Source organism: Schistocerca gregaria, chromosome 8 (assembly GCF_023897955.1).
Source record: "Schistocerca gregaria isolate iqSchGreg1 chromosome 8, iqSchGreg1.2, whole genome shotgun sequence".
In the NCBI taxonomy this organism is placed as follows: domain Eukaryota; kingdom Metazoa; phylum Arthropoda; class Insecta; order Orthoptera; family Acrididae; genus Schistocerca; species Schistocerca gregaria.
In genome coordinates this window covers 37028914-37052875 of record NC_064927.1, presented here as the reverse complement: position 1 = coordinate 37052875, position 23962 = coordinate 37028914, and positions in this window count along the sequence as shown.

The following is a 23962-nucleotide window of genomic DNA, read 5'->3' as shown; positions in this document are numbered from 1 at the left end:
TTGAGACATTACAACCGTGGAGGCAAGTGCGCGTGGTGTCTGTTGTATTCAATCCCGATGCAATTTCTTTGTTTCATCAACACTCTGATACTCCACAGATTACAGAATGCCTCCAGATGTTAATCGGAAACTACTACTGGTCTTCCAGGGAACGATCAAATCGTAGACTGTTTGGGACACTACTCCCATGGAGGAAAGTGCGGATGGTGACTGTTGTATTCAATCCCGATGCAATTTCTGTGTTTCATCAACACTCTGATAGTCCACAGATTACAGAATGCCACCAGATGTGCATCGGAAACTACTACTACTCTTCCAGGGAACGATCAAAGCGTAACTGTTTGAGACATACCTCCCATGGAGGAAAGTGCGCATGGTGACTGTTGTATTCAATCCCGATGCAATTTCTGTGTTTCATCAACACTCTGATAGTCCACAGATTACAGAATGCCACCAGGCGTGCATCGGAAATTACTACTGGTCTCCTAGGGAACGATCAAAGCGTGGACTGATTGAGAATTACTCCCATGGAGGAAAGTGCGGATGGTGACTGTTGTATTCAATCCCGATGCAATTTCTGTGTTTCATCAACACTCTAATAGTCCACAGATTACAGAATGCCTCCAGATGTTCATCGGAAACTACTACTGGTCTTCCAGGGTACGATCAAATCGTAGACTGTTTGAGACATTACAACCGTGGAGGCAAGTGCGCGTGGTGTCTGTTGTATTCAATCCCGATGCAATTTCTTTGTTTCATCAACACTCTGATACTCCACAGATTACAGAATGCCTCCAGATGTTAATCGGAAACTACTACTGGTCTTCCAGGGAACGATCAAATCGTAGACTGTTTGGGACATTACTCCCATGGAGGAAAGTGCGGATGGTGACTGTTGTATTCAATCCCGATGCAATTTCTGTGGTTCATCAACACTCTGATAGTCCACAGATTACAGAATGCCACCAGTTGTGCATCGGAAACTACTACTGGTCTTCCAGGGTACGATCAAAGCGTAGACTGTTTGAGACACACCTCCCATTGAGGAAAGTGCGCATGGTGACTGCTATATTCAATCCCGATGCAATTTTAGTGTTTCATCAACACTCTGATAGGCTACACATTACAGAATGCGACCAGATGTGCATAGGAAACTACTACTGGTCTTCCAGGGAACGATCAAAGCGTAGATTGTTTGAGACATTACTCCCGTACAGGAAAGTGCGCATGGTGACTGTTGTATTCAATCCCGATGCAATTTCTGTGTTTCATCAACATTCTGATAGTCCACAGATTACAGAATGCCTCCAGATGTGCACCGGAAACTTCTACTGGTCTTCCAGGGAAAGATCAAAGCGTAGATTGTTTGAGACATTACTCCCGTACAGGAAAGTGCGAATGGTGACTGTTGTATTTAATCCCGAAGCAATTTCTGTGTTTCATCAACACTCTGATAGTCCACAGATTACAGAACGCCACCAGATGTGCATCGGAAACTACTACTGGTCTTCCATGGAAAGATCAAAGAGTAGACTGTTGGGACATTACTCCCATGGAGGAAAGTGCGCATGGTGACTGTTGTATTCAATCCCGATGCAATTTCTGTGTTTCATCAACACTCTGATAGTCCACAGATTACAGAATGCCTCCAGATGTGCATCGGAAACTATTACTGGTCTTCCAGGGAACGATCAAAGACTAGACTGTATGAGACATTACTTTCATGGAGGAATGTGCTCATGGTAACTGTTGTATTCAATCACGATGCAATTTCTGAGTTTCATCAACACTCTGATAGTCCACAGATTACAGAATGCCTCTAGTTGTGCAACGGAAACTGCTACTGGTCTTCCAGGGAACGATCAAAGCGTAAACTCTTTGAAACATTACACCCATGGAGGAAAGTGCGCATGGTGACTTTTGTATTCAATCCCGATGCAATGTCTGTGTTTCATCAACACTCTGATAGCCCACAGATTACAGAATGCCTCCCGATGTGCATCGGAAACTACTACTGATCTTCCAGGGAACGATCAAATCGTAGACTGTTTGGGACATTACTCCCATGGAGGAAAGTGCGCATGGTGACTGTTGTATTCAATCCCGATGCAATTTCTGTTTTTCGTCAGCACTCTGATAGTCCACAGATTACGGAAAGCCTCCAGATGTGCATTGGAAGCTACTACTGGTCCTCCAGGGAACGATCAAAGCGTAGACTGTTAGAGACATACTCCCATGGAGTAAAGTGCGCATGGTGACTGTTGTATTCAATCCCGATGCAATTTCTGTGTTTTATCAACACTCCGATAGTCCACAGATTACAGAATGCCTCCAGATGTGCAATTGAAACTTTTACTGGTCTTCCAGGGTACGATCAAAGCGTAGACTGTTTGAGACACTACTCCCATGGAGGAAACTGCGCATGGAGACTGTTGTATTCAATCCCGATGCAATTTCTGTGTTTCATCAACATCCTGATAGTCCACAGAGTACAGAAAGACTCCAGATGTGCATCGGAAACTACTACTGGTCTTCCAGGGAACGATCAAAGCGTAGACTGTTTGGGATATTACTCCCATGGAGGAAAGTGCGCATGGTGACTGTTGTATTCAATTCCGATGCAATTGCAGTGTTTCATCAACACTCTGATAGTCTACACATTACAGATTGCTACCAGATGTGCATCGGAAACTACTACTGGGCTTCCAGGGAACGATCAAAGCGTAGCCTGTTTGAGACATTACTTTTATGGAGGAATGTGCGCATGGTGACTGTTGTATTCAATCCCGACGCAATTTCTGTGTTTCATCAACACTCTGATAATCCACAGATTACAGAATGCCTCCAGATGTGCATCGTAAACTACTACTGGTCTTCTAGGGAACGATCAAAGCGTAGACTGTTTGAGACATACCTCCCGTGGAGGAAAGTGCGCATGGTGACTGTTGTATTCAATCCCGATGCAATTTTAGTGTTTCATTAACACTATGATAGTCCACAGATTACAGAATGCCACCAGATGTGCATCGGAAACTACTACTGGTCTTCCAGGTAACGATCAAAGCGTAGACTGTTTGAGAATTACTCCCATGGAGGAAAGTACGCATGGTGACTGTTGTATTCAATCCCGATGCAATTTCTGTGTTTCATCAACACTCTGATAGTCCACAGATTACAGAATGCCACCAGATGTGCATCGGAGACTACTACTGGTCTTCCACGGAACGATCAAAGCGTAGACTGTTTGAGACATTATTCCGTGGAGGAAAATGTGCATGGTGACTGTTGCATTCAATCCCGATGCAATTTCTTTGTTTCATCAACACTCTGATAGTCCACAGTTTACAGAATGCCTCCAGATGTTCATCGGAAACAACTACTGGTCTTCCAGGGAACGATCAAAGCGTAGACTGTTTGAGACATTACTTTTACGGAATAATGTGCGAATGGTGACTGTTGTATTCAATCCCGATGCAATTTCTGTGTTTCATCAACACTCTGATACTCCACAGATTACAGAATGCCTCCAGATGTTAATCGGAAACTACTACAGACCTTCCAGGGAACGATCAAATCGTAGACTGTTTGGGACATTACTCCCATGGAGGAAAGTGCGGATGGTGACTGTTGTACTCAATCCCGATGCTGTTTCTATGTTTCATCATCACTCTGATAGTCCACAGATTACAGAATGCCTCCAGATGTTAATTGGAAACTGCTACCGGTCTTCCAGGGAACGACCAAAGCGTAGACTGTTTGAGACATTACTCCCATGGAGGAAAGTGCGCATGGTGACTGTTGTATTCAATCCCGATGCAATTTCTGTGTTTCATCAACACTCTGATAGTCCACAAATTACAGAATACATCCAGATGTGCATCGGAAACTACGACTGGTCTTCCAGGGAACGATCAAAGCGTAGACTGTTTGAGACATTACTTTTACGGAGGAATGTGCGAATGGTGAATGTTGTATTCAATCCCGATGCAATTTCTGTGTTTCATCAACACTCTGATACTCCACAGATTACAGAATGCCTCCAGATGTTAATTGGAAACTACTACCGGTCTTCCAGGGAACGACCAAAGCGTAGACTGTTTGAGACATTACTCCCATGGAGGAAAGTGCGCATGGTGAGAGTTGTATTCAATCCCGATGCAATTTCTATGTTTCATCAACACTCTGATAGTAAACAGATTACGGAAGGCCTCCAGATGTGCATCGGAAACTACTACTGGTCTTCCAGGGAACGATCAAAGCGTAGACTGTTAGAGACATTACTCCCATGGAGTAAAGTGCGCATGGTGACTGTTGTATTCAATCCCGATGCAATTTCTGTGTTTCCTCAACACTCTGATAGTCCACAGATTACAGAATGCCTCCAGATGTGGAATTGAAACTTATACTGGTCTTCCAATGAACGATCAAAGCGTAGACTGTTTGAGACATTACTCCCATGGAGGAAACTGCGCATGGAGACTGTTGTATTCAATCCCGATGCAATTTCTCTGTTTGATCGACACTCTGATAGTCCACAGAGTACAGAAAGCCTCCAGATGTGCATCGGAAACTTCTACTGGTCTTCCAGGGAACGATCAAAGCGTAGACTGTTAGAAACATTACTCCCATGGAGGAAAGTGCGCATGGTAACTGTTGTATTCAATCCCGATGCAATTACTGTATTTCATCAACACTCTGATAGTCTACACATTACAGAATGCTACCAGATGTGCATCGGAAACTACTACTGGTCTTCCAGGGAACGATCAAAGCGTAGATTGTTTGAGACATTGCTCCTGTGGAGGATAGTGCGCATGGTGACTGTTGTATTCAATCCCGATGCAATTTCTGTGTTTCATCAACACTCTAATAGTCCACAGATTACAGAATGCCTCCAGATGTTCATCGGAAACTACTACTGGTCTTCCAGGGTACGATCAAATCGTAGACTGATTGAGACATTACAACCGTGGAGCAAAGTGCGCGTGGTGTCTGTTTTATTCAATCCCGATGCAATTTCTTTGTTTCATCAACTCTCAGATAGTCCACAGATTACAGAATGCCTCCAGATGTTCATCGGAAACTACTACTGGTCTTCCAGGGAACGATCAAAGCGTAGACTGTTTGAGACATTACTTTTACGGAGGAATGTGCGAATGGTGACTGTTGTATTCAATCCCGATGCAATATCTGTGTTTCATCAACACTCTGATACTCCACAGATTACAGAATGCCTCCAGATGTGCAATTGAAACTTTTACTGGTCTTCCAGGGAACGATCAAAGCGTAGACTGTTAGAGACATACTCCCATGGAGTAAAGTGCGCATGGTGACTGTTGTGTTCAATCCCGATGCAATTTCTGTGTTTTATCAACACTCCGATAGTCCACAGATTACAGAATGCCTCCAGATGTGCAATTGAAACTTTTACTGGTCTTCCAGGGAACGATCAAATCGTAGACTGTTTGAGACATTACTCCCATGGAGGAAACTGCGCATGGAGACTGTTGTATTCAATCCCGATGCAATTTCTGTGTTTCATCAACACCCTGATAGTCCACAGAGTACAGAAAGACTCCAGATGTGCATCGGGAACTACTGCTGGTCTTCCAGGGAACGATCAAAGCGTAGACTGTTTGTCACATTACTCCCATGGAGGAAAGTGCGCATGGTGACTGTTGTATTCAATTCCGATGCAATTACTGTGTTTCATCAACACTCTGATAGTCTACACATTACAGAATGCTACCAGATGAGCATCGGAAACTACTACTGGGCTTCCAGTAAACGAACAAAGCGTAGACTGTATGAGACATTACTTTTATGGAGGAATGTGCGCATGGTGACTGTTGTATTCAATCCCGACGCAATTTCTGTGTTTCATCAACACTCTGATAATCCACAGATTACAGAATGCCTCCAGATGTGCATCGTAAACTACTACTGGTCTTCTAGGGAACGATCAAAGCGTAGACTGTTTGAGACATACCTCCCGTGGAGGAAAATGCGCATGGTGACTGTTGTATTCAATCCCGATGCAATTTTAGTGTTTCATTAACACTATGATAGTCCACAGATTACAGAATGCCTCCAGATGTTCATCGGAAACTACTACTGGTCTTCCAGGGTACGATCAAATCGTAGACTGTTTGAGACATTACAACCGTGGAGCAAAGTGCGCGTGGTGTCTGTTTTATTCAATCCCGATGCAATTTCTTTGTTTCATCAACTCTCAGATAGTCCACAGATTACAGAATGCCTCCAGATGTTCATCGGAAACTACTACTGGTCTTCCAGGGAACGATCAAAGCGTAGATTGTTTGAGACATTACTTTTACGGAGGAATGTGCGAATGGTGACTGTTGTATTCAATCCCGATGCAATATCTGTGTTTCATCAACACTCTGATACTCCACAGATTACAGAATGCCTCCAGATGTGCAATTGAAACTTTTACTGGTCTTTCAGGGAACGATCAAAGCGTAGACTGTTAGAGACATACTCCCATGGAGTAAAGTGCGCATGGTGACTGTTGTATTCAATCCCGATGCAATTTCTGTGTTTTATCAACACTCCGATAGTCCACAGATTACAGAATGCCTCCAGATGTGCAATTGAAACTTTTACTGGTCTTCCAGGGAACGATCAAACCGTAGACTGTTTGAGACATTACTCCCATGGAGGAAACTGCGCATGGAGGCTGTTGTATTCAATCCCGATGCAATTTCTGTGTTTCATCAACACCCTGATAGTCCACAGAGTACAGAAAGACTCCAGATGTGCATCGGGAACTACTGCTGGTCTTCCAGGGAACGATCAAAGCGTAGACTGTTTGAGACATTACTCCCATGGAGGAAAGTGCGCATGGTGACTGTTGTATTCAATCCCGATGCTATTTCTGTGTTTCACCAACACTCTGATAGTCCACAGATTACAGAATGCCTCCAGATGTGCAATTGAAACTTTTACTGGTCTTCCAGGGAACGATCAAAGCGTAGACTGTTAGAGACATACTCCCATGGAGTAAAGTGCGCATGGTGACTGTTGTATTCAATCCCGATGCAATTTCTGTGTTTTATCAACACTCCGATAGTCCACAGATTACAGAATGCCTCCAGATGTGCAATTGAAACTTTTACTGGTCTTCCAGGGAACGATCAAATCGTAGACTGTTTGAGACATTACTCCCATGGAGGAAACTGCGCATGGAGACTGTTGTATTCAATCCCGATGCAATTTCTGTGTTTCATCAACACCCTGATAGTCCACAGAGTACAGAAAGACTCCAGATGTGCATCGGGAACTACTGCTGGTCTTCCAGGGAACGATCAAAGCGTAGACTGTTTGTCACATTACTCCCATGGAGGAAAGTGCGCATGGTGACTGTTGTATTCAATTCCGATGCAATTACTGTGTTTCATCAACACTCTGATAGTCTACACATTACAGAATGCTACCAGATGAGCATCGGAAACTACTACTGGGCTTCCAGTAAACGAACAAAGCGTAGACTGTATGAGACATTACTTTTATGGAGGAATGTGCGCATGGTGACTGTTGTATTCAATCCCGACGCAATTTCTGTGTTTCATCAACACTCTGATAATCCACAGATTACAGAATGCCTCCAGATGTGCATCGTAAACTACTACTGGTCTTCTAGGGAACGATCAAAGCGTAGACTGTTTGAGACATACCTCCCGTGGAGGAAAATGCGCATGGTGACTGTTGTATTCAATCCCGATGCAATTTTAGTGTTTCATTAACACTATGATAGTCCACAGATTACAGAATGCCTCCAGATGTTCATCGGAAACTACTACTGGTCTTCCAGGGTACGATCAAATCGTAGACTGTTTGAGACATTACAACCGTGGAGCAAAGTGCGCGTGGTGTCTGTTTTATTCAATCCCGATGCAATTTCTTTGTTTCATCAACTCTCAGATAGTCCACAGATTACAGAATGCCTCCAGATGTTCATCGGAAACTACTACTGGTCTTCCAGGGAACGATCAAAGCGTAGATTGTTTGAGACATTACTTTTACGGAGGAATGTGCGAATGGTGACTGTTGTATTCAATCCCGATGCAATATCTGTGTTTCATCAACACTCTGATACTCCACAGATTACAGAATGCCTCCAGATGTGCAATTGAAACTTTTACTGGTCTTTCAGGGAACGATCAAAGCGTAGACTGTTAGAGACATACTCCCATGGAGTAAAGTGCGCATGGTGACTGTTGTATTCAATCCCGATGCAATTTCTGTGTTTTATCAACACTCCGATAGTCCACAGATTACAGAATGCCTCCAGATGTGCAATTGAAACTTTTACTGGTCTTCCAGGGAACGATCAAACCGTAGACTGTTTGAGACATTACTCCCATGGAGGAAACTGCGCATGGAGACTGTTGTATTCAATCCCGATGCAATTTCTGTGTTTCATCAACACCCTGATAGTCCACAGAGTACAGAAAGACTCCAGATGTGCATCGGGAACTACTGCTGGTCTTCCAGGGAACGATCAAAGCGTAGACTGTTTGTCACATTACTCCCATGGAGGAAAGTGCGCATGGTGACTGTTGTATTCAATTCCGATGCAATTACTGTGTTTCATCAACACTCTGATAGTCTACACATTACAGAATGCTACCAGATGTGCATCGGAAACTACTACTGGGCTTCCAGTAAACGAACAAAGCGTAGACTGTATTAGACATTACTTTTATGGAGGAATGTGCGCATGGTGACTGTTGTATTCAATCCCGACGCAATTTCTGTGTTTCATCAACACTCTGATAATCCACAGATTACAGAATGCCGCCAGATGTGCATCGTAAACTACTACTGGTCTTCTAGGGAACGATCAAAGCGTAGACTGTTTGAGACATACCTCCCGTGGAGGAAAATGCGCATGGTGACTGTTGTATTCAATCCCGATGCAATTTTAGTGTTTCATTAACACTATGATAGTCCACAGATTACAGAATGCCACCAGATGTGCATCGGAAACTACTACTGGTCTTCCAGGTAACGATCAAAGCGTAGACTGTTTGAGAATTACTCCCATGGAGGAAAGTACGCATGGTGACTGTTGTATTCAATCCCGATGCAATTACTGTGTTTCATCAACACTCTGATAGTCCACAGATTACAGAATGCCACCAGATGTGCATCGGAGACTACTACTGGTCTTCCACGGAACGATCAAAGCGTAGACTGTTTGAGACATTATTCCGTTGAGGAAAATGCGCATGGTGACTGTTGCATTCAATCCCGATGCAATTTCTTTGTTTCATCAACACTCTGATAGTCCACAGATTACAGAATGCCTCCAGATGTTCATTGGAAACAACTACTGGTCTTCCAGGGAACGATCAAAGCGTAGACTGTTTGAGACATTACTTTTACGGAGGAATGTGCGAATGGTGACTGTTGTATTCAATCCCGATGCAATTTCTGTATTTCATCAACACTCTGATGCTCCACAATTACAGAATGCCTCCAGATGTTAATCGGAAACTACTACTGAACTTCCAGGGAACGATCAAATCGTAGACTGTTTGGGACATTACTCCCATGGAGGAAAGTGCGGATGGTGTTTGTTGTATTCAATCCCGATGCAATTTCTGTGTTTCATCAACACTCTGATAGTCCACAGATTACAGAATGCCACCAGATGTGCATCGGAAACTACTACTGGTCTTCCAGGTAACGATCAAAGCGTAGACTGTTTGAGAATTACTCCCATGGAGGAAAGTACGCATGGTGACTGTTGTATTCAGTCCCGATGCAATTTCTGTGTTTCATCAACACTCTGATAGTCCACAGATTACAGAATGCCACCAGATGTGCATCGGAGACTACTACTGGTCTTCCACGGAACGATCAAAGCGTAGACTGTTTGAGACATTATTCCGTGGAGGAAAATGCGCATGGTGACTGTTGCATTCAATCCCGATGCAATTTCTTTGTTTCATCAACACTCTGATAGTCCACAGATTACAGAATGCCTCCAGATGTTCATCGGAAACAACTACTGGTCTTCCAGGGAACGATCAAAGCGTAGACTGTTTGAGACATTACTTTTACGGAGGAATGTGCGAATGGTGACTGTTGTATTCAATCCCGATGCAATTTCTGTGTTTCATTAACACTCTGATACTCCACAGATTACAGAATGCCTCCAGATGTTAATCGGAAACTACTACTGACCTTCCAGGGAACGATCAAATCGTAGACTGTTTGGGACATTACTCCCATGGAGGAAAGTGCGGATGGTGACTGTTGTATTCAATCCCGATGCAATTTCTGTGTTTCATCAACACTCTGATAGTCCACAGATTACAGAATGCCACCAGATGTGCATCGGAAACTACTACTGGTCTTCCAGGGAACGATCGAAGCGTAGACCGTATGAGACATACCTCCCGTGGAGGAAAGTGCGCATTGTGACTGTTGTATTCAATCCCGATGCAATTTCTGTGTTTCATCAACACTCTGATAGTCCACAGATACAGAATGCCTCCAGATGTGGAATTGAAACTTATACTGGTCTTCCAATGAACGATCAAAGCGTAGACTGTTTGAGACATTACTCCCATGGAGGAAACTGCGCATGGAGACTGTTGTATTCAATCCCGATGCAATTTCTCTGTTTAATCGACACTCTGATAGTCCACAGAGTACAGAAAGCCTCCAGATGTGCATCGGAAACTTCTACTGGTCTTCCAGGGAACGATCAAAGCGTAGACTGTTAGAAACATTACTCCCATGGAGGAAAGTGCGCATGGTAACTGTTGTATTCAATCCCGATGCAATTACTGTATTTCATCAACACTCTGATAGTCTACACATTACAGAATGCTACCAGATGTGCATCGGAAACTACTACTGGTCTTCCAGGGAACGATCAAAGCGTAGATTGTTTGAGACATTGCTCCTGTGGAGGATAGTGCGCATGGTGACTGTTGTATTCAATCCCGATGCAATTTCTGTGTTTCATCAACACTCTAATAGTCCACAGATTACAGAATGCCTCCAGATGTTCATCGGAAACTACTACTGGTCTTCCAGGGTACGATCAAATCGTAGACTGTTTGAGACATTACAACCGTGGAGCAAAGTGCGCGTGGTGTCTGTTTTATTCAATCCCGATGCAATTTCTTTGTTTCATCAACTCTCAGATAGTCCACAGATTACAGAATGCCTCCAGATGTTCATCGGAAACTACTACTGGTCTTCCAGTGAACGATCAAAGCGTAGACTGTTTGAGACATTACTTTTACGGAGGAATGTGCGAATGGTGACTGTTGTATTCAATCCCGATGCAATTTCTGTGTTTCATCAACACTCTGATACTCCACAGATTACAGAATGCCACCAGATTTGCATCGGAGACTACTACTGGTCTTCCACGGAACGATCAAAGCGTAGACTGTTTGAGACATTATTCCGTGGAGGAAAATGCGCATGGTGACTGTTGCATTCAATCCCGATGCAATTTCTTTGTTTCATCAACACTCTGATAGTCCACAGATTACAGAATGCCTCCAGATGTTCATTGGAAACAACTACTGGTCTTCCAGGGAACGATCAAAGCGTAGACTGTTTGAGACATTACTTTTACGGAGGAATGTGCGAATGGTGACTGTTGTATTCAATCCCGATGCAATTTCTGTATTTCATCAACACTCTGATGCTCCACAGATTACAGAATGCCTCCAGATGTTAATCGGAAACTACTACTGAACTTCCAGGGAACGATCAAATCGTAGACTGTTTGGGACATTACTCCCATGGAGGAAAGTGCGGATGGTGACTGTTGTATTCAATCCCGATGCAATTTCTGTGTTTCATCAACACTCTGATAGTCCACAGATTACAGAATACCACCTGATGTGCATCGGAAACTACTACTGGTCTTCCAGGGAACAATCAAAGCGTAGACCGTTTGAGACATACCTCCCGTGGAGGAAAGTGCGCATTGTGACTGTTGTATTCTATCCCGATGCAATTTCTGTGTTTCATCAACACTCTGATAGTCCACAGATTACAGAATGCCATCAGATGAGCATCGGAAACTACTACTGGTCTTCCAGGGAACGATCAAAGCGTAGACTGTTGGAGACATTACCCCCATAGAGGAAAGTGCGCATGGTGAATGTTGTATTCAATCCCGAGGCTATTTCTATGTTTCATCATCACTCTGATAGTCCACAGATTACAGAATGCCTCCAGATGTTAATTGGAAACTACTACCGGTCTTCCAGGGAACGACCAAAGCGTAGACTGTTTGAGACATTACTCCCATGGAGGAAAGTGCGCATGGTGACTGTTGTATTCAATCCCGATGCAATTTCTGTGTTTCATCAACACTCTGATAGTCCACAAATTACAGAATGCATCCAGATGTGCATCGGAAACTACGACTGGTCTTCCAGGGAACGATCAAAGCGTAGACTGTTTGAGACATTACTTTTATGGAGGAATGTGCGCATGGTGACTGTTGAATTCAATCCCGATGGAATTTCTGTGTTCCATCATCACTCTGATGGTCCACAGATTACAGAATGCCTCCAGATGTTCATCGGAAACTACTACTGGTCTTCCAGGGAACGATCAAAGCGTAGACTGTTTGAGACATTAATTTTACGGAGGAATGTGTGATTGGTGACAGTTGTATTCAATCCCGATGCAATTTCTATGTTTCATCAACACTCTGATAGTCCACAGATTACGGAAGGCCTCCAGATGTGCATCGGAAACTACTACTGGTCTTCCAGGGAACGATCAAAGCGTAGACTGTTAGAGACATTACTCCCATGGAGTAAAGTGCGCATGGTGACTGTTGAATTCAATCCCGATGCAATTTCTGTGTTTCATCAACACTCTGATAGTCCACAGATTACAGAATGCCTCCAGATGTGCAATTGAAACTTTTACTGGTCTTCCAATGAACGATCAAAGCGTAGACTGTTTGAGACATTACTCCCATGGAGGAAACTGCGCATGGAGACTGTTGTATTCAATCCCGATGCAATTTCTGTATTTCATCAGCACTCTGATAGTCCACAGAGTACAGAAAGCCTCCAGATGTGCATCGGAAACTTCTACTGGTCTTCCAGGGAACGATCAAAGCGTAGACTGTTAGAAACATTACTCCCATGGAGGAAAGTGCGCATGGTAACTGTTGTATTCAATCCCGATGCAATTACTGTATTTCATCAACACTCTGATTGTCTACACATTACAGAATGCCTCCAGATGTTTATCGGAAACTACTACTGGTCTTCCAGGGAACGATCAAAGCGTAGATTGTTTGAGACATTACTCCCTTGGAGGAAAGTGCGCATGGTGACTGTTGTATTCAATCCCGATGCAATTTCTGTGTTTCATCAACACTCTAATAGTCCACAGATTACAGAATGCCTCCAGATGTTCATCGGAAACTACTACTGGTCTTCCAGAGTACGATCAAATCGTAGACTGTTTGAGACATTACAACCGTGGAGCAAAGTGCGCGTGGTGTCTGTTGTATTCAATCCCGATGCAATTTCTTTGTTTCATCAACTCTCTGATACTCCACAGATTACAGAATGCCTCCAGATGTTCATCGGAAACTACTACTGGTCTTCCAGGTAACGATCAAATGCGTAGACTGTTTGAGAATTACTCCCATGGAGGAAAGTGCGCATGGTCACTGTTGTATTCAATCCCGATGCAATTTCTGTTTTTCATCAACACTCTGATAGTCCACAGATTACAGAATGCCCCGAGATGTGCATCGGAAACTACTACTGGTCTTCCAGGGAACGATCAAATCGAAGACTGTTTGGGACATTACTCCCATGGAGGGAAGTGCGGATGGTGGCTGTTGTATTCAATCCCGATGCAATTTCTGTGTTTCATCAACACTCTGATAGCCCACAGATTAAAGAATCCCACCAGATGTGCATCGGAAACTACTACTAATCTTCCAGGGAACGATCAAAGCGTAACTTTTTGAGACATACCTCACATGGAGGAAAGTGCGCATGGTGACTGTTGTATTCAATCCCGATGCAATTTCTGTGTTTCATCAACACTCTGGTAGTCCACAGATTACAGAATGCCACCAGATGTGCATCGGAAATTACTGCTGGTCTCGTAGGGAACAATCAAAGCGTGGACTGATTGAGAATTACTCCCATGGAGGAAAGTGCGGTTGGTGACTGTTGTATTCAATCCCGATGCAATTTCTGTGTTTCATCAACATTCTGATAGTCCACATATTACAGAATGCATCCAGATGTGCATCGGAAACTTCTACTGGTCTTCCAGGGAACGATCAAAGCGTAGACTGTTTGGGACATTACTCCCATATAGGAAAGTGCGCATGGTGACTGTTGTATTCAATCCCGATGCAATTTCTGTGTTTCATCAACACTCTGATAGTCCACAGATTACAGAATGCCACCAGATGTGCATCGGAAACTACTACTGGTCTTCCAGGTAACGATCAAATGCGTAGACTGTTTGAGAATTGCTCCCATGGAGGAAAGTGCGCATGGTCACTGTTGTATTCAATCCCGATGAAATTTCTGTTTTTCATCAACACTCTGATAGTCCACAGATTACAGAATGCCCCGAGATGTGCATCGGAAACTACTACTGGTCTTCCAGGGAACGATCAAATGGAAGACTGTTTGGGACATTACTCCCATGGAGGAAAGTGCGGATGGTGACTGTTGTATTCAATCCCGATGCAATTTCTGTGTTTCATCAACACTCTGATAGTCCACAGATTACAGAATCCCACCAGATGTGCATCGGAAACTACTACTACTCTTCCAGGGAACGATCAAAGCGTAACTGTTTGAGACATACCTCCCATGGAGGAAAGTGCGGATGGTGACTGTTGTATTCAATCCCGATGCAATTTCTGTGTTTCATCAACACTCTGATAGTCCACAGATTACAGAATGCCACCAGATGTGCATCGGAAACTACTACTGGTCTTCCAGGGAACGATCAAAGCGTAGACCGTTTGAGACATACCTCCCGTGGAGGAAAGTGCGCATTGTGACTGTTGTATTCTATCCCGATGCAATTTCTGTGTTTCATCAATACTCTGATAGTCCACAGATTACAGAATGCCATCAGATGTGCATCGGAAACTACTACTGGTCTTCCAGGGAACGATCAAAGCGTAGACTGTTGGAGACATTACTCCCATAGAGGAAAGTGCGCATGGTGACTGTTGTATTCAATCCCGATGCTATTTCTATGTTTCATCATCACTCTGATAGTCCACAGATTACAGAATGCCTCCAGATGTTAATTGGAAACTACTACCGGTCTTCCAGGGAACGACCAAAGCGTAGACTGTTTGAGACATTACTCCCATGGAGTAAAGTGCGCATGGTGACTGTTGTATTCAATCCCGATGCAATTTCTGTGTTTCATCAACACTCTGATAGTCCACAGATTACAGAATGCCTCCAGATGTGCAATTGAAACTTTTACTGGTCTTCCAATGAACGATCAAAGCGTAGACTGTTTGAGACATTACTCCCATGGAGGAAACTGCGTATGGAGACTGTTGTATTCAATCCCGATGCAATTTCTGTATTTCATCAACACTCTGATAGTCCACAGAGTACAGAAAGCCTCCAGATGTGCATCGGAAACTTCTACTGGTCTTCCAGGGAACGATCAAAGCGTAGACTGTTGGAAACATTACTCCCATGGAGGAAAGTGCGCATGGTAACTGTTGTATTCAATCCCGATGCAATTACTGTATTTCATCAACACTCTGATAGTCTACACATTACAGAATGCTACCAGATATGCATCGGAAACTACTACTGGTCTTCCAGGGAACGATCAAAGCGTAGATTGTTTGAGACATTACTCCCGTGGAGGAAAGTGCGCATGGTGACTGTTGTATTCAATCCCGATGCAATTTCTGTGTTTCATCAACACTCTAATAGTCCACAGATTACAGAATGCCTCCAGATGTTCATCGGAAACTACTACTGGTCTTCCAGGGTACGATCAAATCGTAGACTGTTTGAGACATTACAACCGTGGAGCAAAGTGCGCGTGGTGTCTGTTGTATTCAATCCCGATGCAATTTCTTTGTTTCATCAACTCTCTGATACTCCACAGATTACAGAATGCCTCCAGATGTTCATCGGAAACTACTACTGGTCTTCCAGGGAACGATCAAAGCGTAGACTGTTTGAGACATTACGTTTACGGAGGAATGTGCGAATGGTGACTGTTGTATTCAATCCCGATGCAATTTCTGTGTTTCATCAACACTCTGATACTCCACAGATTATAGAATGCCTCCAGATGTTAATCGGAAAATACTACTGGTCTTCCAGGGAACGATCAATTCGTAGACTGTTTGGGACATTACTCCCATGGAGGAAAGTGCGGATGGTAACTGTTGTATTCAATCCCGATGCAATTTCTGTGTTTCATCAACACTCTGATAGTCCACAGATTACAGAATGCCACCAGATGTGCATCGGAAACTACTACTTGTTTTCCAGTGAACGACCAAAGCGTAGAAAGTTTGAGACATACCTCCCGTGGAGGAAAGTGCGCATTGTGACTGTTGTATTCTATCCCGATGCAGTTTCCGTGTTTCATCAACACTCTGATAGTCCACAGATTACAGAATGCCACCAGTTGTGCATCGGAAACTACTACTGGCCTTCCAGGGAACGATCACAGCGTGGACCGTTTGAGAATTACTCCCATGGAGGAAAGTGCGCATGGTGACTGTTGTATTCAATCCCGATGCAATTTCTGTGTTTCATCAACACTCTGATAGTCCACAGATTACAGAATCCCACCAGATGTGCATCGGAAACTACTACTACTCTTCCAGGGAACGATCAAAGCGTAACTGTTTGAGACATACCTCCCATGGAGGAAAGTGCGCATGGTGACTGTTGTATTCAATCCCGATGCAGTTTCTGTGTTTCATCAACACTCTGATAGTCCACAGATTACAGAATGCCACCAGATGTGCATCGGAAATTACTACTGGTCTCGTAGGGAACAATCAAAGCGTGGACTGATTGAGAATTACTCCCATGGAGGAAAGTGCGGATGGTGACTGTTGTATTCAATCCCGATGCAATTTCTGTGTTTCATCAACACTCTGATAGTCCACATATTACAGAATGCATCCAGATGTGCATCGGAAACTTCTACTGGTCTTCCAAGGAACGATCAAAGCGTAAACTGTTTGGGACATTACGCCCATATAGGAAAGTGCGCATGGTGACTGTTGTATTCAATCCCGATGCAATTTCTGTGTTTCATCAACACTCTGATAGTCCACAGATTACAGAATGCCACCAGATGTGCATCGGAAACTACTACTGGTCTTCCATTTAACGATCAAATGCGTAGACTGTTTGAGAATTACTCCCATGGAGGAAAGCGCGCATGGTCACTGTTGTATTCAATCCCGATGCAATTTCTGTTTTTCATCAACACTCTGATAGTCCACAGATTACAGAATGCCCCGAGATGTGCATCGGAAACTACTACTGGTCTTCCAGGGAACGATCAAATCGAAGACTGTTTGGGACATTACTCCCATGGAGGAATTGTGGATGGTGACTGTTGTATTCAATCCCGATGCAATTTCTGTGTTTCATCAACACTCTGATAGTCCACAGATTACAGAATACCACCAGATGTGCATCGGAAACTACTACTACTCTTCCAGGGAACGATCAAAGCGTAACTGTTTGAGACATACCTCCCATGGAGGAAAGTGCGCATGGTGACTGTTGTATTCAATCCCGATGCAATTTCTGTGTTTCATCAACACACTGATAGTCCACAGATTACAGAATGCCACCAGATGTGCATCGGAAATTACTACTGGTCTCCTAGGGAACAATCAAAGCGTGGACTGATTGAGAATTACTCCCATGGAGGAAAGTGCGGATGGTGACTGTTGTATTCAATCCCGATGCAATTTCTGTGTTTCATCAACACTCTGATAGTCCACATATTACAGAATGCATCCAGATGTGCATCGGAAACTTCTACTGGTCTTCCAGGGAACGATCAAAGCGTAGACTGTTTAGGACATTACTCCCATATAGGAAAGTGCGCATGGTGACTGTTGTATTCAATCCCGATGCAATTTCTGTGTTTCATAAACACTCTGATAGTCCACAGATTACGAAAAGCCTCCAGATGCGCATCGGAAACTACTACTGGTCTTCCAGGGAACGATCAAAGCGTAGACTGTTAGAGACATTACTCCCATGGAGTAAAGTGCGCATGGAGGCTGTTGTATTCAACCCCGATGCAATTTCTGTGTTTCATCAACACTCTGATAGTCCACAGATTACTGAATGCCTCCAGATGTGCATCTGAAACTACTACTGGTCTTTCAGGGAACGATCAAAGCGTAAACTCTTTGAGACATTCCTCCCATGGAAGAAAGTGCGCATGGTAACTGTTGTAATAAATCCCGATGCATTTTCTGTGCTTCATCAACACTCTGATAGTCCACAGATTACAGAATGCAACGAGATGTGCATCGGAAACTACTACTGGTCTTTAAGGGAAAGATCAAAGCGTAGACTGGTTCAGACATTACTCCCATGCAGGAAACTGCGGATGGTGACTGTTGTATTCAATCCCGATCAATTTCTGTGTTTCATCAACACTCTGATAGTCCGCAGATTACAGAATGCCACCAGATCTGCATCGGAAACTACTACTGGTCTACCAGGGAACGATTAAAGCGTCGACTGTTTGAGACATACCTCCCGTGGAGGAAAGTGCGCATGGTGACTGTTGTATTTAATCCCGAAGCAATTTCTGTGTTTCATCAACACTCTGATAGTCCACAGATTACAGAATACCACCAGATGTGCATCGGAAACTACTACTACTCTTCCAGGGAACGATCAAAGCGTAACTGTTTGAGACATACCTCCCATGGAGGAAAGTGCGCATGGTGACTGTTGTATTCAATCCCGATGCAATTTCTGTGTTTCATCAACACTCTGATAGTCCACAGATTACAGAATGCCTCCCGATGTGCATCGGAAACTACTACTGGTCTTCCAGGGAACGATGAAAGCGTAGACTGTTTGGGACATTACTCCCATGGAGGAAAGTGCGCATGGTGACTGTTGTATTCAATCCCGATGCAATTTCTGTGTTTCATCAACACTCTGATAGTCCACAGATTATAGAATGCCTCCAGATGTGCATCGGAAACTACTACTGGTCTTCCAGGGAACGATCAAAGACTAGACTGTATGAGACATTACTTTCATGGAGGAATGTGCTCATGGTGACTGTTGTTTTCAATCACGATGCAATTTCTGTGTTCCATCAACACTCTGATAGTCCACAGATTACAGAATGCCTCCAGTTGTGCAACGGAAACTGCTACTGCTCTTCGAGGGAACGATCAAAGCGTAAACTCTTTGAAACATTACACCCATGGAGGAAAGTGCGCATGGTGACTGTTGTATTCAATCCCGATGCAATGTCTGTGTTTCATCAACACTCTGATAGTCCACAGATTACAGAATGCCTCCCGATGTGCATCGGAAACTACTACTGATCTTCAGGGAACGATCAAAGCGTAGACTGTTTGGGACATTACTCCCATTGAGGAAAGTGCGCATGGTGACTGTTGTATTCAATCCCGATGCAATTTCTGTTTTTCGTCAACACTCTGATAGTCCACAGATTACGGAAAGCCTCCAGATGTGCATTGGAAGCTACTACTGGTCTTCCAGCGAACGATCAAAGCGTACACTGTTAGAGACATACTCCCATGGAGTAAAGTGCGCATGGTGACTGTTGTATTCAATCCCGATGCAATTTCTGTGTTTTATCAATACTCCGATAGTCCACAGATTACAGAATGCCTCCAGATGTGCAATTGAAACTTTTACTGGTCTTCCAGGGAACGATCAAAGCGTAGACTGTTTGAGACATTACTCCCATGGAGGAAACTGCGCATGGAGACTGTTGTATTCAATCCCGATGGAATTTCTGTGTTTCATCAACACTCTGATAGTCCACAGATTACAGAATGCCATCAGATGTGCATCGGAAACTAATACTGGTCTTCCAGGGAACGATCAAAGCGTAGACTGTTGGAGACATTACTCCCATAGAGGAAAGTGCGCATGGTGACTATTGTATTCAATCCCGATGCTATTTCTATGTTTCATCATCACTCTGTTAGTCCACAGATTACAGAATGCCTCCAGATGTTAATTGGAAACTACTACTGGTCTCCCAGGGAACGACCAAAGCGTAGACTGTTTGAGACATTACTCCCATGGAGGAATGTGCGCATGGTGACTGTTGTTTTCAATCACGATGCAATTTCTGTGTTTCATCATCACTCATATAGTCCACAGATTACGGAAAGCCTCCAGATGTGCATCGGAAAATATTACTGTTCTTGCAGGGAACGATCAAAGCGTAGACTGTTAGAGACATTAGAACCGTGGAGCAAAGTGGGCGTGGTGTCTGTTGTATTCAATCCCGATGCAATTCCTTTGTTTCATCAACTCTCTGATAGTCCACAGATTACAGAATGCCTCCAGATGTTCATCGGAAACTACTACTGGTCTTCCAGGAAACGATCAAAGCGTAGACTGTTTGAGACATTACTTTTACGGAGGAATGTGCGAATGGTGACTGTTGTATTAAATCCCGATGCAATTTCTGTGTTTCATCAACACTCTGATACTCCACAGATTACAGAATGCCTCCAGATGTTAATCGGAAACTACTACTGGTCTTCCAGGGAACGATCAATTCGTAGACTGTTTGGGACATTACTCCCATGGAGGAAAGTGCGGATGGTGACTGTTGTATTCAATCCCGATGCAATTTCTGTGTTTCATCAACACTCTGATAGTCCACAGATTACAGAATGCCACCAGATGTGCATCGGAAACTACTACTGGTCTTCCAGGGAACGATCAAAGCGTAGAAAGTTTGAGACATACCTCCCATGGAGGAAGGTGCCATTGTGACTCTTGTATTCTATCCCGATGCAGTTTCTGTGTTTCATCAACACTCTGATAGTCCACAGATTACAGAATGCCACCAGTTGTGCATCGGAAACTACTACTGGTCTTCCAGGGAAAGATCACAGCGTGGACTGTTTGAGAATTACTCCCATGGAGGAAAGTGCGCATGGTTACTGTTGTATTCAATCCCGATGCAATTTCTGTGTTTCATCAACACTCTGATAGTCCACAGATAACAGAATGCCACCAGATGTGCATCGGAAACTACTACTGGTCTTCCAGGTAACGATCAAAAGCGTAGACTCTTTGAGAATTACTCCCATGGAGGAAAGTGCGCATGGTCACTGTTGTATTCAATCCCGATGCAATTTCTGTTTTTCATCAACACTCTGATAGTCCACAGATTACAGAATGCCCCGAGATGTGCATCGGAAACTACTACTGGTCTACCAGGGAGAGATCAAATCGAAGACTGTTTGGGACATTACTCCCATGGAGGAAAGTGCGGATGGTGACTGTTGTATTCAATCCCGATGCAATTTCTGTGTTTCATCAACACTCTGATAGTCCACAGATTACAGAATCCCACCAGATGTGCATCGGAAACTACTACTACTCTTCCAGGGAACGATCAAAGCGTAACTGTTTGAGACATACCTCCCATGGAGGAAAGTGCGCATGGTGACTGTTGTATTCAATCCCGATGCAATTTCTGTGTTTCATCAACACTCTGATAGTCCACAGATTACAGAATGCCACCAGATGTGCATCGGAAATTACTACTGGTCTCCTAGGGAAAGATCAAAGCGTGGACTGATTGAGAATTACTCCCAAGGAGGAAAGTGCGGATGGTGACTGTCGTATTCAATCCCGATGCAATTTCTGTGTTTCATCAACACTCTGATAGTCCACATATTACAGAATGCATCCAGATGTGCATCGGAAACTTCTACTGGTCTTCCAGGGAAAGATCAAAGCGTAGACTGTTTGAGACATTACTCCCATGGAGGAAAGTTCGCATGGTGACTGTTGTATTCAATCCCGATGCAATTTCTGTGTTTCATCAACACTCTGATAGTCCACAGATTACAGAATGCCTCCAGATGTGCATCGGAAACTACTACTAGTCTTCCAGGGAACGATCAAAGCGTAGACTGTTTGAGGTTTTACTTTTATGGGGGAATATGAGCATGGTGACTTTTGTATTCAATCCCGATGTAATATCTGTGTTTCATCAACACTCTGATAGTCCACAGATTACAGAATGCCACCAGATGTGCATCGGAAACTACTACTGGTCTTTCAGGTAACGATCAAAGCGTAAACTCTTTAAGACTTTACTCCCACGGAGGAAAGTGCGCATGGTAACTGTTGTATTCAATCCTGTTGCATTTTCTGTGTTTCATCTATACTCTGATTGTCCACAGATTACAGAAAGCCACGAGATGTGCATCAGAAACTACTACTGGTCTTCCCGGGAACGATCAAAGCGTCGGCTCTTTGAGACATACCTCCCGTGGAGGAAAGTGCGCATGGTGACTGTTGTATTCAAAACCAGATGCAATTTCTGTGTTTCATCTACACTCTGATACACCACAGATTACAGAATGCCACCAGATGTGCATCGGAAACTACTACTGGTCTTCCAGGGAAAGATCAAAGCGTAGACTGTTTGAGACATTACTCCCATGGAGGAAAGTTCGCATGGTGACTGTTGTATTCAATCCCGATGCAATGTCTGTGTTTCATCAACACTCTGATAGTCCACAGATTACAGAATGCCTCCCGATGTGCATCGGAAACTACTACTGATCTTCCAGGGAACGATCAAAGCGTAGACTGTTTGGGACATTACTCCCATTGAGGAAAGTGCGCATGGTGACTGTTGTATTCAATCCCGATGCAATTTCTGTTTTTCGTCAACACTCTGATAGTCCACAGATTACGGAAAGCCTCCAGATGTGCATTGGAAGCTACTACTGGTCTTCCAGCGAACGATCAAAGCGTACACTGTTAGAGACATACTCCCATGGAGTAAAGTGCGCATGGTGACTGTTGTATTCAATCCCGATGCAATTTCTGTGTTTTATCAATACTCCGATAGTCCACAGATTACAGAATGCCTCCAGATGTGCAATTGAAACTTTTACTGGTCTTCCAGGGAACGATCAAAGCGTAGACTGTTTGAGACATTACTCCCATGGAGGAAACTGCGCATGGAGACTGTTGTATTCAATCCCGATGCAATTTCTGTGTTTCATCAACACTCTGATAGTCCACAGATTACAGAATGCCATCAGATGTGCATCGGAAACTAATACTGGTCTTCCAGGGAACGATCAAAGCGTAGACTGTTGGAGACATTACTCCCATAGAGGAAAGTGCGCATGGTGACTATTGTATTCAATCCCGATGCTATTTCTATGTTTCATCATCACTCTGTTAGTCCAGAGATTACAGAATGCCTCCAGATGTTAATTGGAAACTACTACTGGTCTCCCAGGGAACGACCAAAGCGTAGACTGTTTGAGACATTACTCCCATGGAGGAATGTGCGCATGGTGACTGTTGTTTTCAATCACGATGCAATTTCTGTGTTTCATCATCACTCATATAGTCCACAGATTACAGAATGCCACCAGATGTGCATCGGAAATTACTACTGGTCTCCTAGGGAACGATCAAAGCGTGGACTGATTGAGAATTACTCCCATGGAGGAAAGTGCGGATGGTGACTGTCGTATTCAATCCCGATGCAATTTCTGTGTTTCATCAACACTCTGATAGTCCACATATTACAGAATGCATCCAGATGTGCATCGGAAACTTCTACTGGTCTTCCAGGGAAAGATCAAAGCGTAGACTGTTTGAGACATTACTCCCATGGAGGAAAGTTCGCATGGTGACTGTTGTATTCAATCCCG